At 45.0% G+C, this 13877-nt stretch overlaps 1 protein-coding gene and 1 long non-coding RNA gene across 10 annotated transcripts in view; both read left to right on the forward strand.

The window, feature by feature from the left end:
• The window catches only part of CAPRIN1 (cell cycle associated protein 1), a 545714-nt gene that overhangs the window by 165066 nt on the left and 366771 nt on the right, over positions 1-13877 (forward strand). The window lies entirely within an intron of this gene.
• On the forward strand, positions 11707-12613 carry LOC146859804 (uncharacterized). Its single transcript, XR_014979054.1, has 3 exons — positions 11707-11764; positions 12179-12245; positions 12438-12613. It is a non-coding gene; the product is annotated as an uncharacterized LOC146859804 (long non-coding RNA).

Consider the following 13877-nt stretch of genomic DNA (forward strand, 5'->3'; position numbering starts at 1 on the left):
GTCAGAGCACTTTCACATGGTGACTCTTCAATAAGTACTTCCACCTTTACAGCAGGGCGACTTTGTCTACTCTAGATCTAAAAGACCTACTTTAACATTCCAATTCATCCGGCACATTGCACATACCTCACATTTGTGATAGCAGGCAAACATTATTAGTTCAAGGTACTTCCATTTGGCATTGCCACTGCCCCCAGAGTGTTCACCAAATGTCTTGCAGTAGTAGCCGCTCCTCTCAGGAGGCAATGTATATATGTCTTCCCTTACCTAGACGACTGGCTTATCAAGGCGGGCACTTACCAGAACTGTATACTACACCCTCAGGCAACAGTACACTTACTTCATCAGTTGGGTTTCACAATCCATGCACAAAGTTCTCATCTGTGCCCTGCACAAGTGCAGTCTTATCTGGGAGCTTCCCTCAACACTTTCAAAGCTCTAGCCTCTGCCAATGTAGATAGGATTCATGTTGTTCAGTCCACAGTACTACAATTTCGACCCAATCAAACATTACTAGCCAGAGTTTTTATGCAACTTCTGCATAATTTTGGACATTGAAATTCTAGAAAGAAACTCGGAAAAACCACATGCCCCCAAGAAAACGATCAATACAGGGAAGAAGTCCAATAAGGTAAGACACCATACACATCCGTCGGAACTGAAGGGCCATGACAGCAGAGCGCAGCCTAAGGCAGCCCCGATGCTGAAGAAAAAGGCGATCGTAGGCCAGCGGGGGTCAAAAGAGCCCCACGGGACACTACCAAAGGAACCGTCGAGGGAAAATCGCACAAGGCGCCGTAGACGAGAGGTGACCACGAAACTCCGAAGGTCAGCGCAAGGTCGTCGCAAGCAGAGGCAAGCGCAAATAAGAGTCTCCTGCCTCCAACGCCGAGAGAGCCCTCTCGGTCAAAAAGAAAATACCACAACTAGAAGCTGAAATGGCAACTCCTCTAGAAGACGAAAGAGTTCAACGCTTCGCTGAAAGACTTTCAAATTCCAAAAGTCCCAGCACCGAAACAGACAAAGTTGATGCTGAATGGGTGGAAGACGCCAAAGGGGAGGAAAAGGAGATTTTCGAATCGCCCCCCGAACCTCGAGAGGAAGATCTTGAGGAATTCACAGGTGCTCCTGAAGAGGAGGATGCCTCGGAGAATTTCGAGTACACATGGAATGACCTCGACACAAAGTCCTGAAGAGGAAATTTGCTGCTATCCCTCTAAGGCATCACCACCAGATGATATAGCCTTCTATAAACAACTGGTGAAAAGGGCTGCAGACACTTTGAGAGTCCCCCTCGAACAGAAGGGTGACGCATGTTTCCTTCTAGAAACATTAGCCCCAGCCAACAACAGGACTTAGAACTTGCCATTGCTGCCATTCATTCTAGACCAAGACAAAGAAAGCTTTAAAAAACCTGCATCAAGCAAGGGGGTAAAACCTAGGGTTGAGAAAGTACAAAGCCTCCTCCAAGGACGCTAAAGATCTATTCTAGGAAACACTGTACCTTACTGGATCATCGTATTCACAGCCAGGAGAAGGGCAAATATCATGGTAAACAGCGTTTACTTTGCATGCGATTCTTCGCATGCCATTACAACGCGGATGTTAGTACGACCGCGTTGTTAGTTCGTATACCTTCACTACGCAAGTCGGAACAGCGACTTGCGTTAGGGGGGAGAAGGTGTTGGATTTAAAATCCAACACCTTCCCCAGTGTCCGCATAGACTGGAGTTGGAATAGTAAATTATACTATTCCAACATCCAGCGCCCCCTACTGCAATTCGTTGTTCCGAATTGCGTAGTAAAGGTATGCGAATTAACAACGCGGTCGTACTAACGACCGCGTTGTAATGGCATGCGTACTAAACGCATGCAAGTAACGAGTGATATTCAAATATCATCTCTAACAGTGGACCACCCCCAGAAAAGTAAAGCAAACGGATGGACATGGTGGGCAGGAAGATGGAAAAGGAGGCAGCGATGCAGTGGCGCATCGCAAACTCTAATGCCATACTAAACCGATATGGACACCAGCAATTGGATCAGATCGAAGAACTCAACAATCTTCCAGAGGAAGACAGGAAAAGAAGTAAATCTATTATTCAGGAACACAAGAACATCGCCAACACATGCCTTAAATCTGCACTAGATGCAGCAGACCCTGCCAGCAGGCAGATGTGCACGGGCACCACCCTTGAGGCATGCCTGGCCTAGAATTTCAGGATTTAAGCAGTACGTTTAAACTTCCATCATTAACAGGACATTCACAGGGGAAGTGCTATTTGGTAAGGAGGTGGACGAATCACTCCAACAAATCAAAAAGAATAATGAACTGCAAGAGCAATGGGAGCCCTGCAGCAAAGAGGAACCTTCAACAGAGGTGGATGTAGCAGCAGAAAACTCACAGGAAGAGTAGCATTTGTGCAGGGTCAGCAAATGTCACACCAACAACAAAGCCAGGGGAATGGCCAACAGACAAGCCAACAAACCGGATACCAAAGTTGGCAGCAACAGCTCAAGCAGTCCTTTCGAAGGAATTGACGGAGGCAGAGGCCAGACCTCAAGAGTAAGAGGAAATGGCTCTAATTGACTCCTACACCACTAGTGGGAGGACATATCTTAATACCAACAACAGTGGATAAAAATCAACAGACAAATGGATTTTAAATTTGGTAAGATACGGATACTGCATAGAACTGTAAAAACACCACCTACAAACCTACCAAAGATAAACAGAAGTTTTGCTATGTGAATCTTTCTGTATTCACTATGCTGAGCATTATTCCGCCATCTAGTCGTTGGGTCTGGAATTGTTGTATTTCTTTTTTTATTTTATCGTGGCCCAGGTGGGCGTCGACATACCAGCATTTGGCGCCTCTTCGTGACGTCGACGCGCTTCCCCCAGAAGCTCCCACCTTTGGTCGCCATCTTCAGATTCTTTTTTCCCGCCGTTGGATCTGGATCGTCCGTGAAGGAGCTCCACAACTTGGAGAGAAGAATCCATGTGAAAACAGGAAAATTGGAAAATCACCTTAGAACATACCGGACTACGAGTCAAATAGCGGGGACGACGAAAGAGGAGAAAAACGTTGACGTTCCTTCGGAGAATGCGCACACATGGGCCTCTCTTGTCGCGGTTATGAATTAAACACCTTTTAAATTCTGCGCCAGCTGCCACCACAAGTACGTGCAGAAGGATCAACACCCAGTTTGGAATCTGACCATCGAAGCAACGACTGCAATGCCTGCGCGGCATTCACCCTGAAGACCCTCAGAGTAAAAGAGAGAGACAAAGAAGGGCAAACTACAACATGCAGGGGCAGTGGATTCAAGCAAGCCTGGCTGAAGACGGCTGAAATGCTAGAAACCGGTCCCAGGAAGCTTGTTTCCGGTCCAGGGAAGACATGGCTTGGCAGTTCGGGCTGGACTGTTCCTATGAGGCACAGGGTCAGACTGATTTGCATATGGCCATGTCTGAACTGGGGTGGCAGAGTGGGCAAAAGAACGGTGATGGATTAAACCCAGATCAGTTGACTGGGGGTGAGTGCTTGCAATGTTCAACACTCCGTCCATCATTTCCTTTGGTTTTTGCTTTGGTCACTAAATTAGCCAGGGATATTTGCATGCGCCTTTCCACCAATACCCCTAATCCAAAGAGAACTAGAAAAAGCAAGACAATTGGGAACAAATCTGATTCGCATTGCCCCACAATGCCCGAGACAGACATGGTACTCAACACTGCTCAAAATGCCCAAGGGACAAATAATCCAGATCTGGGCAGACAAGGACATGGTGACAATTCAACAGGGCAAAATCTTTCACCCAGAACCAGCGAAACTACACTAAGCTGCTGAATACGTAGAATTCAGTCACCTCCACCTACCTCCACGAACAATGGAAGTTTTAAGAGGCAAGAAAAACTACAAGAAAATGCTATGTTGCTAAATAGAAGCGATACACCACTTTGTGCACAGCCAACAATCAAACTATCAAACGGTGATCATATATCAAACTCTTCTCTTAGACATCCTTATCAACTACTCAGGCATAAAGTTACTCCTCGCTGCCATCATGGCCTTCACAGGGGGAAAAACATGCAAATGTTTCTGCAAAAGACCCGTCCTAAAAAGATTCCTAGCAGGATCCAAAAGAATTGCACTACCTAGAACAGAAGCAGTCCCCATGTGGAGTCTAAATACAGTGGTCGCGCAACTAATGACAAAACCCTTTGAGCCCATTCATAAAGCAGAACTCAAACACATCACGTTAAAAACAGAACTTTCTCATTGCCATTACTTATTTACGAAGAGTAAGTGAGTTACAGGTGTTAACCATACAGGAGCCATACATGCAGATCCACAAGGACTAGGTTATTTTAAATACAAATCCACAATTCCTACCAAAGGTGATATCCAAATATCACTTAGATCAAACTATTCTCCTTCCAATTTTCTTAAAAAACCCACCAACAAAAGGAGAAAAAAGCCTCCATACCCTGGAGTTAAGGAGAGCACTACTGTATTATCTACCAAAAACTGAACAAATCCTGCAAGACCAAACAGTTGTTTACCTATTCGCTTCCAATCACAGGAGCGTCAGTCACAAACGCAACAATCGCACAATGGATAGTCCAAACCATAAAACTATGCTATACCACCGCAAACAAAGAATTAACAGTGTGACCAACAGCTCACTCCACTGGAAAGAAAGGAGCTGCTCTAGCTTTTATGACCAATGTGCCCATAGAGACTAGGTGCAGCAGCTACATGGGCATCACCACACACATTCACCAAGCATTATTGTGTGGACATACAAATGAATAAGGAAGTGCAAATTAGACAGAAAGTACTTCAACGCCTGTTCACATAAACTTCCTCTCACCACAGCCTCCCTAAGATTAAAGAAACAGTTACATAATCCAATGCACAGCATGTGAATCCAGAAACGTATTCAAGCTGCAAAACGAAATAGTTGTGTACCAGCGAGAGTAGTTTTGCAGCTTGAAGAATTTTCTGGATTCACATGTGACCCACCCAACCTCCTCTATGAGGAATACAAACAGGTGGGGTAGAAATATAAGAACCATATAAAGACTATAGACAGAGACAGAGACAGAAATAAGAATCCAAAGATGGCTACCACACACAACGACCGCCAAGGCACCGTTGACTTCACACAGGGGACGTACCTGGCACTAAATGGTGGTCGCCAATGCCCAAAACCATTAAGAAAAACGCCTATTACGGACCCAACCACTAGATGGCAGAATAATGCACATCATGTGAATCGAGAACATTGTTCAAGCTGCAGAACTACTCCTACTGGTAAGTAACCATTTTGTTATTCTTCAAAATTCTTCAGACCTGGTACTGGTCACCACAAAAGCTCAAGACAGCAGGTTTACTACACCAATCTATCTGTTAGAGGTGCCTACAGGAGGATTGTGATATACTGCATATTTCATTCTGATGTCCAATTTTGAAGGAATATTGGTCTTCCATAACTGCCTCTCTACACCAAGCTATGAAAGTGTCCATTCCTTTAACAGAAAGATTTGTTATATTACATGATGTTATTGAGCTCCCAAATCAAACCAACCATACAAGACGATTGATAGCTATTACACTCACCGTAGGAACAATTTGTATAGTAAGACATTGGTGAACACCACAATGTCCTACACATGATGAATGACATATTGAAATATTGAAAACTCATTTATAGATTGCAGGACAATGTTGGAACTTTCATCCAAATTTGGAATCCTTTTCTAGCGAATACGTATTCTATTTCTGGTAATATTTCAGATTTTTCCTTCTAATTAGGAACTACAATAAGAGAATCACTTCCTTTTTCATCTCCTGTTTAATTCATTACCATTATTATATATTTTTATGCTGTTATCATTAGGACTGTTGATGCTTTAGCCATTAAAGCTGTTATTTGAATTAGGACTTACTGTTCACCTATTGGAAATTGTTGGGTTAGTAGGAATATTTCCACTTGAAATATATTTGTAGCATAATATCGCCAGTATCCTCAAACCATCTATAATACATGGTTCACTGCATAGTGTATACTATATACAGCATCTCCTCTCTAGTCCACCTTTCCTATTTATTCCTTTCCAGGTTTTATAAGTATCTCAGATTTTGTAACTTTTGATATCTGTATTATCTTTTATTAATTTTATTGTGACCGTAATTTGATTTACTGTTTGTTCTCCTTTTTTTAATATATTGTTTATAAACTGACATGTACTTCTCAATAAAAATACGCAAAAAAAACTGGCGGGGGGGGGGGGGACTTCCTGAATTAACAAGCCTTCCCCATAACAAAAATATGGCAATTAAAGCAAAACTGTCAACAAAAGGAGGGATAGATGGGTAAGTTTAACGAGGTCCAGTGTACATACCCAAGCGACTAGTAAGACAAAAAGGGTACAGAGTTCCTCAGGTCAGTTAAGAACAAATAGTGATTTCAGCAAAAAGTTTCGTCTGTCATGAAAAAGGGGGGGGGAGACCCTTTAGTTGGAACTAGGGCCCTCACACACCCAGCAAGCTAGGTGTCATGCTTCATCATTTGAGCCTGCCCCTCGTCAGGTCGGCGCTGCAATTCCTGACGGGCTCCCAATATTGGGGCTCTTTGGCGGGGATCTTCTGTTCCTGCCGAAGGGTGCTGTGGGGGTAAGGGGCCCTAGAATGTGTAGATGTGGTGTACGGATAAAATAGGTACTGTTAGTCCACAGGAAATGTGTTTAATAAAGTGGTAAACAGCCTAGTTAAAAAGAAAATGAGGTGGGGATAGCTACTAGTGATTATGATGCTAGTTGTGTATGCCCTACTCTCAGAAGGAGTCACCTATGGAAACATTGGAGACAGAAAACACATGACAAAACTGTAAAGATAAACATGTATGTATTGTTTATCTTTACAGTTTTGTCATGTGTTTTCTGTCTCCAATGTTTCCATAGGTGACTCCTGAGCACCTTTCGGGTATGTAAAACACACATACCTTGTTGTAGATAGTTTGTTTTCCTGATCCTGACGAATTGCCGTGACCAATTACTGGCTTAAAGGGCAAGAAACATGTTGATCCTTCTGAGAGTAGGGCATACACAACTAGCATCATAATCACTAGTAGCTATCCCCACCTCATTTTCTTTTTAACTAGGCTGTTTACCACTTTATTAAACACATTTCCTGTGGACTAACAGTACCTATTTTATCCGTACACCACATCTACACATTCTAGGGCCCCTTACCCCCACAGCACCCTTCGGCAGGAACAGAAGATCCCCGCCAAAGAGCCCCAATATTGGGAGCCCGTCAGGAATTGCAGCGCCGACCTGACGAGGGGCAGGCTCAAATGATGAAGCATGACACCTAGCTTGCTGGGTGTGTGAGGGCCCTAGTTCCAACTAAAGGTTCTCCCCCCCCCCCCCCCCCCCCCCTTTTTCATGACAGACGAAACTTTTTGCTGAAATCACTATTTGTTCTTAACTGACCTGAGGAACTCTGTACCCTTTTTGTCTTACTAGTCGCTTGGGTATGTACACTGGACCTCGTTAAACTTACCCATCTATCCCTCCTTTTGTTGACATATTTGCACGGGCTTACTCCCGTGGGATTTTGAGGCTACCAGCAGATCACAACTATTGGTGTTCAGTGCTGGCCCATACCACTTCTGTGGGTTTTATTTAATTCCCTTCACCTCTACTACTACGCATCATTCGCGAGACCTCACTAACCAACCATGGACTTCCATCAGGGTTTGAGTTTCGGCGATGATGTTGTAACTGACATTTTAGATAGGACTCCATCATTATTAGGGGCCGATGGCAGCGCGGCAACAAGTTCACAGTCGGATGACTGGACAGCATTGACACACCTGAAGAGGGAATGGCTTAAGATCACCCTACATGGGGCACTTATGACAGAGTACCTGCGGGCTAACATCGCACCCACAGGCCTCATTGTCAATAACTTTCCTAGACTGTTTCTAGAGGATGCCACTTTCAAGAAGGAGTGGTCCCTGGTGTCATGGAAATGCACCAGGGACTGGCTGGTCTTGATCATTAATACCGCAAAGAGATTGGCAGACGCCATCCTCGTGAGGGTTCAAATTGCGGAAGGGGCCCTAAAAACAACTATACAGCTAACAGCCTACAAAACCAGGCTGGCCGAGATCAACGCCGAGATTTCTGACAATAAAGACTACCTGATGAAACAGAAAATAACAAAATTTTCAAAAAGACATACAGAAATTTGATAAGGAAAGGGTCTACCCATACCTGAAGGCCGATTACACCTCTGATAAAACGAGCTACTCCTCTGACGAGACCTCAGATAGGAGAGACTCCAGTGATAGTAATTCTAGCACTAATAGCTGGGGGAGTAATAACTCGAGAAAAAATCAACTGAATAATCGACCCTACAATGGCCCTCCCTTCCAGGGCCCCCCTATGTTCCAAGGTCCTCTCCCACCACTACCATACTGGCAGTTTCCTCAATACCAACATTGCCCCCCCCAGTTTTTCAATGGTAACAGCCAGCCTTTTTTAGGAAGAGGCTGGGGCAGAGGAAGAGGGCGCAACAGAAGAGGCGCACAGAAACAGGTCCACTGGCAAGAACCACCGACCAGCGGCATGGACACCAGGAGCAGAACGAGGGACAAGAGGAACTAGTAGTGAACCTCTCACATAGGGTCCTCACTGCTCCTGAGAAATCACTACTACAGAAAGGCCTTGGTTTTGTACCCACCCCAAGGGTAGACCGATTCAGGGATCACTGCGAAATCCACAGTCTTTTTCGGAAGATACGCCTCAAAGCCTTCTTTCAGGACCAACCTCACAACGAGGTTATAGATTCTGGATTAAGAAACCCCTCCACATTCACTCCACAAAATAACATGGTTCCTGTGGAGATTCTTACATTTGAGAAAGCGGTGTTGAAAGAGCTAAATTCACCCCACAGGGAGGCGCCTTACCATAATTTGACTGGGCATGAAACCCTGCTCTTGAAAAACCTCTCTGAGGACTCCACGATTACTATTAAACAGGCGGACAAGGGCGGTGCGATCGTAATCCAGTCTACAACAGACTACGAGATTGAATGCAGACGCCAACTCACAAATGAGAGATATTATACTCCCATAGCGTCTGACCCAACTCCTCGTCTCAAGACCACCATCTGCACTATGGTCTATGAAGCAGAAGCCAATGGCTGGATTACCCACAAAGAGGCAGATTTCCTGATAACTCGGGAACCTAGGATCCCCTTTTTCTATACCCTCCCGAAAATACATAAGGGCACGACTCCGGTCCCAGGACGACCGATTGTATCCGGCATTGGCTCGCTCCTCGAACCTCTGTCAAAATTTTGTGATCACTTTTTGCAACCATTGGTACGTGACATACCCTCATTCATCAAGGACACCACTGATGTCCTCAAAATCATTGATGACTTTCCAGACACTAGTCCCATTAACTATCTTCTGACCTTGGATGTGGAGGCCCTCTACACCAACATCCCCCAGAGGGCCTCTCTGGCTGTTATTGAGTCAACACTACGGGCACTAGACTGGTCATCACCCACACCAGTCACCTTTATCATTGACTGTGCTACCTTGGCTCTCACTGAAAACTTTTTTGAATTTAACAAACAACTATACCACCAGAGCCAAGGCACATCTATGGGTAGTACCTTTGCTCCCAGTGTAGCGTGCCTCTATATGGCTGATTTTGAGAAGAATGTGATCTCTGGTACATCTAACCCTTTCCATGACACCATCTTTGTTTGGAAACGGTTTATAGACGATATACTCGTCTTTTGGCATGGCACACATACTGAGTGTATGAATTTCATTCAGTGGATTAATGAGCAGAATGAGTTCCTGAAGTTCTCCCACACTATATCAGAACATTCGGTACCATTCCTGGACCTGAACATCACTCTTTCTGAAGGCACCCTAACCACCACACTGTACAAGAAACCCACTGACCGCAATAGTCTTTTACGTTATGATAGCCACCACCCCAAAGCATTGAGGGACAACCTGCCCGTTGGGCAATTCCTACGCATCAGACGTAATTGCACTCAGCTAACAGACTATAACTCAGAAGCCAAGTTATTAGCATCAAATCTGCGGGCTAGGGGTTATCCACCTAGATGTGTCGGTAATTCTATGAAAAGGGCCAGGAACAACCCACGGGAGACACTACTGGTAACACACACCAAACCCGATACCGATGTTCTGACCTGTGTCACGTCTTTTACATCTGATTCAAGCAGGATCAGAAAGATCATTTTGAACAACTGGGGTATTCTAGATAAAGGGAATCTTAGCATACCCAAACCCAGATTTGCCTACAGACGCACACAAAACATCAAAGATCTACTTGTCCACACTAGACCTAGACTGCACACCATTGGTCCACAAAGGACGATATGGGAGCTTCCACCGGTAAAGGGCCATTTCCCATGCGGTTCATGTGTAGTGTGCAAACTGACTAACACCTACAAGGACATAACTTTTACGAATAACTTCCACTGGACACTAAATAGACACACGAATTGCAACACTAAGAACTGCATATATATGATCAGGTGTCCGTGTGATTTGGTATACGTAGGCATGACAACCCGCATGGTAAAGACCAGGATTATGGAACATAAGAGTAACATTCGATGTCAGAAAGTGACCACCAAACTCTACACCCATTTTAAAACGATGCAACACCAGACAGATTCCATCAACTGGTTGGTCCTAGAAGCACACCCTCAGATGTCCCAAAATGCATTGTTTAAACTTGAGCAAAGATGGGTCCTTAGAATATCTTCACACCTGACTGGTCTTAACGACGACATCCCATGGTCCACACTCATTAGGTAAACATGCTCCTTGGTAGGACCTGTGACCCTTCCGGAATTCACTACGTGTCCTTGTTACACCCACGACCACCTTGGCCATACCTGTTAACTTGGATGCGGATCCTTAATCCTTAGCAGTGATGTTCTCTGAAAATACACCTTTTTAACAGATCACGAACCATCTAGATCTCTTTTCCACTGCTTTAAAAATAGATACACTATATTGGTATCCTATTTCTTTTTATGTGCCTCCCTCTGTGTGTTTTTATGTGCCGGTCCCCGATGCGGATGGTTGCCGCTCTGTTTTTAGACCCCCATTCACGGGTTACATCCCCGTACAATTTTGTGGGACTTTGATACTTCATCACGGCCCCCGCGAACCCCATCACTACCGCTTTTATTATTTTTATTATTTTTCCACATTCCCATGTGTTACCCGTGGCATTTAGTCTGGCCACCTACCCGTTGCCTGTCTTTAATTATATCGCCATGGCAACCAACTCTGTGAGTAAATCAACCCACGAAGAATCATTTCCTGATTCAGACCGGATGCCGATAGTTTCCCCACACCACCTGCTCTAACATGGCCGCCCCTCTATCCCCAACCAATGGGATTGATACAACCGCTCTGGTAACCAATCCCTGTGAGCACACCAACCCACTGAGTATCACTTCCTGAGTCATACCGGATATGGATGGTTGCTCTCTCTACCTGTTCCAACATGGCTGACCCGCTTTACACTCCCCGACCAATGGGCTTGTGATTACCTTAGTCATGTGACACATTCCACACCTCCCGATATCCTTATCTGGCGAACACCGACTCCGTTCGGAACCCATCCCAGGTCCGGCGGTAGGGGTAGGTCTTCCATCCCACGCGTCGTTTGACGCAGGTGAGTGCATCAGGGTTCATCCAAGCCGTCTTCCATAAGGTGAGTTTGAGTATTTTCAAAGGGGGATTCGTGACGCCTCCATGACTTCATTGGCAGCTTGAGCGAGTACGTCCTGCTCTGACCCATCCTCTACCAGGGGCGATGGCGGTCGCCCCCTACTTTGCTCTTGAGTCTCTCGTGGCAACCCGTTACTGACCTCATTGACTACTTTTGGGCGGCGATACACCCTGGCCCCTGAGCATGATGGTCACCATGGCTGCACACCTAATCGCTCATGTTAGCATCTTTTGATATTCAAGGCTGTCATTACCCTCCGACACTGCTCTTACCGCATGGATTGCCGGGCTGACCATGTCACTTTTAATTTCGTCCATCCCTGGTTTCCTAATTGCTCCTCCCGGTTTTTTACTTCAGGACCCACGTTAGGAGTCCTTTTTTACCCGCCGGAGACTGCTGCAAGATTGCCTTGCTAACGCAAGAGGTGAGTTTACAACCTCCGCTCTGTCTCCGCCCCCAGTCCTGTCTTTTGATTTATTCTGTCCTTCGAGACCTTCCAGTACTCACCCTGAGAGCTTCACCCTATGAGACTCTCGATTTCAGCTGAAGTTGTTATGTATGTATTGTTTATCTTTACAGTTTTGTCATGTGTTTTCTGTCTCCAATGTTTCCATAGGTGACTCCTGAGCACCTTTCGGGTATGTAAAACACACATACCTTGTTGTAGATAGTTTATGTTTTCCTGATCCTGACGAATTGCCGTGACCAATTACTGGCTTAAAGGGCAAGAAACATGTTGATCCTTCTGAGAGTAGGGCATACACAACTAGCATCATAATCACTAGTAGCTATCCCCACCTCATTTTCTTTTTAACTAGGCTGTTTACCACTTTATTAAACACATTTCCTGTGGACTAACAGTACCTATTTTATCCGTACACCACATCTACACATTCTAGGGCCCCTTACCCCCACAGCACCCTTCGGCAGGAACAGAAGATCCCCGCCAAAGAGCCCCAATATTGGGAGCCCGTCAGGAATTGCAGCGCCGACCTGACGAGGGGCAGGCTCAAATGATGAAGCATGACACCTAGCTTGCTGGGTGTGTGAGGGCCCTAGTTCCAACTAAAGGGTCTCCCCCCCCCCCCCCCCTTTTTCATGACAGACGAAACGTTTTGCTGAAATCACTATTTGTTCTTAACTGACCTGAGGAACTCTGTACCCTTTTTGTCTTACTAATTAAAGCAAAACCCCTGCATGGCAAGCTCACGTTTCGTGAGGTCCAGCCCTCTACTATAGGAAAACAAGGCAAAAGTCACATAGCCTATAGAGACCTCAATGAATGAGTGAAAATTGACTTTATTTTAGCCTTTTTTTTCGCTTAGATGGTACTTCACCTCAACGTAAATAAGGTTGAAATTAATTTTCCCACGAGCTTGTTTCTAAATCACCTCTTCTTTTCCAAACCTTGAAGTGTATGGGTTGTCACCTCACGTCGTCCGGGCACCACGTTTACAGTGCTACACTTTCATTCAGACCACACAATACCTTCTGGGAATTGCAGTCTCAGAGGGCCTCTGATAAAGCAATTTAATCAAGAGGCCAAATGTACAACTTATTGCTCAGATTTTTAATACTACTGACGGATGACCTAGAGTAAAGGGGCCTAGCAGCAACCGGGCAAATGTATGTTGTCTAACATCACATTTGGTATAGAACACTGTCCTAATTGGGGCGCAATTAATTTTTCGCATAGCTTCTATGCTTCCCAGGTCCACGCGCGCCTTTCCTACCCCAGGCCAGTTTCTTTTCTCTTCATTCTGGTACTTTTAGTCCTCGTTATTGAGAATGGTATTAACAATATTGCAGATCTTAGAACACAAAGCAAAAAACATGGGCCAATGCATCAGGGTACACATAAGCATAAAACACTTGGTAGGTTTACCCCAGTACCATGGTTAAGGTTACTAGATATCTCCAAGTCATTGGAGTACACTATTTTGCTTTCCAGATTTTCCTTCTACACCACCACTGTCATCTGTAAAGTTTACTCTATTAGTTCGTTTAAGGAGAACCTGGAATACATCTCCCACAATGCGTAATGTAAGTAAATAAA

The sequence above is a fragment of the Triturus cristatus genome, chromosome 3_1 (assembly GCF_964204655.1).
Source record: "Triturus cristatus chromosome 3_1, aTriCri1.1, whole genome shotgun sequence".
Lineage (NCBI taxonomy): Eukaryota > Metazoa > Chordata > Amphibia > Caudata > Salamandridae > Triturus > Triturus cristatus.